Source organism: Mustela lutreola, chromosome 14, assembly GCF_030435805.1.
Source record: "Mustela lutreola isolate mMusLut2 chromosome 14, mMusLut2.pri, whole genome shotgun sequence".
NCBI classification, from domain to species: domain Eukaryota; kingdom Metazoa; phylum Chordata; class Mammalia; order Carnivora; family Mustelidae; genus Mustela; species Mustela lutreola.
The window spans coordinates 29,791,488-29,794,013 of NC_081303.1; the positions used below are offsets into that span (position 1 = coordinate 29,791,488).

General features: G+C 35.9%; 1 non-coding gene across 1 annotated transcript; it reads right to left on the reverse strand.

The window, feature by feature from the left end:
- Positions 1-1,601: 1,601 nt before the first annotated feature.
- Positions 1,602-1,708, reverse strand: LOC131815370 (U6 spliceosomal RNA). The gene has a single exon (XR_009347686.1). It is a non-coding gene; the product is annotated as a U6 spliceosomal RNA (small nuclear RNA).
- Between the last annotated feature and the right edge of the window lie 818 nt (positions 1,709-2,526).

Sequence of the window (2,526 nt, forward strand, 5' to 3'; positions counted from 1 at the left end):
GAAATTGGATCATTTCCTTACACCATACATGAAAAAAGACTGGAAATGGATGAATAAGCATAATGTGAGGAAGGAATCCATCAAAATCCTTGAGGAGAGAACAGGTAACAACCTCTTTGACCTCAGCAGCAGCAACTTCTTCCTAGGAACATCGCCAAAGGCAAGGGAAGCAAGGACAAAAATGAACTATTGGGATTTCATCAGATCAAAAAGTTTTTGCACAGCAAAGGAAAGAGTTAACAAAGCCAAAAGATAACTGTCAGAATGGGAGAAGATATTTGCAAATGACATACCAGATAAAGGGCCAGTATCCAAAATCTATAAAGAGCTTATCAAACTCAACACCCTAAGAACAAATAACCCATGAAGAAATGGGCAGAGGACATGAACAGACATTTCTGCAAAGAATACATCCAAATGGCCAACAGACACATGAAAAAATGCTCCACATCACGCGGCATCAGGGAAATACAAATCAAAACCAGAATGACATACCACCTCACACCTTTCATAATGGCTAAAATGAACAAGTCAGTCAATGACAGATGCTGGCGAGGATGTGGAGAAAGGGCAACCCTCCTATACTGTATGTGGGAATGCAAGCTGGTGCAACCACTCTGGAAAACAGCGTGGAGGTTCTTCAAAAATCTGAAAATAGAACTACCCTATGACCCAGTGATTGTATTACTGGGTATATACCCTAAAGATACAAACGTGGCATTCTGAAGGGGCACAAGCACCCACATGTTATAGCAGCAATGTCCACAATAGTTAAACTATGGAAAGAACCTAAATGCCCTTCAACAGATGAATCAATAAATAAGATGTGATATATATGTACAATGGAATACTATGCAGCCATGAAAAGAAATGAAATCCTGCTATTTGTAATGACGTGGATGGAACTAGAGGGTATTATGCTTGGCGAAATAAATCAATCTGAGAAAGACAACTATCATATGATCTCCTTGATATGATGAAGTGGAGATGCAACATAGGTGGTTTGTGGGATATGAAAAGTAAAATAAAAGAAGATGGGATTGGGAGGGTCACAAACCATAAAAGACTGGATCTCACAAAACAGACAGAGTGTTGTTGGGTGAAGGTGTTTTGGAAGAGGATGGTGGGGGTATGGACATTGGGGAGGGTATGTGCTACGGTGAGTGCTGTGAAATGTGTAAACCTGGTGATTCACAGACCTGTACCCGTAGGGATAAAAAGACATTATATGTTTATTAAAAAATCCATTAAAAAAACACATATTACAAGCCCAGAGCTAATCTCATATTCAATCAAAAAAGTTTGAAAGTTTTCCCCTTAAAGATCAGAAAAAAGACAAGTGTGTCCACTTTCACTACTCTCATTTGACATAGTACTGGATGTCCTAGCCAGAAAAACAAGGAGCACAAAGAAATAAAAGAATCAAAAAAAAAAAAAAAAAAAGGAAGAAGTAAAATTTTCTTTTTTTGGATAACATGAACTTACATGTAAAAAAATCCTAAAAACTTCACAAAAAACATTTGAATAAACAAATTTAGTAAAGCTGCCAAATACAAGATCAATATATAAAAGACAAGAATTTTGTTTTGTTTCGTTTTTTTTTTAATATGGAATGCTTCCCAGTTTTTCATGTCATCCTTGTTCAGTGATCATGCTAATCTTCTCTGCATCATTCCAATTTTAATATATGTGCTGCCAAAGTAAGCACAAGACAGGAGCATTTTAACACTCTAATGATGAACTATCTGAAAAAATAAAGAAAACAATCTAATTCACAATAGCATAAAAAATAATAAAACACTTAGGAAAAGATTTAACTAAGAAGATGAAAGATCTGTACCCCATAAACTATGACATTGATAAAGAAATTGACGAATATACAAACGGAAAGATAGCCCATATTAATGAACGGTAAGAATTAACATTGTTAAAATGTCCATACTACTGAAAACCATCTGTAAATTCAATTCCTATCAAAAATCCAATGTTAGGGGCACCTGAGTGGCTCAGTGGGTTAAGCCGCTGCCTTCGGCTCAGGTCATGATCCCAGGGTGCTGGGATCGAGCCCTGCATCAGGCTCTCTGCTCAGCAGGGAGCTTGCTTCCTCTTCTCTCTCTGCCTGCCTGTCTGCCTGCTTGTCATCTCTCTCTGTCAAATAAATAAATAAAAAATCTTTTTAAAAAATCCAATATTATTTTTTTACAGAAGTAAGTAAAGAATCCTAAAATTTATATGAGATCATAAAAGACAACAAATAATCAAAGCAGTTCTGAGAAAGAATGAAGAAGAGAAATTACACTTCTTGATTTGAAATTATACTACAAAGCCCTCATGCTCAAAACAATAAAGTATACTGGCATAAAAACAGACCAATAAACAAGTAGAAAAGAATTGAGAGTCCAGAAATAAATCCTTTCATACAGTCACCTAATATTTGACAGGGGCCAACATATGTAATGGGTAAAGATAGTCTGTTCAATAAATGATATTTAAAACTGAATAGTCACATAAAACAGTATGAAATTG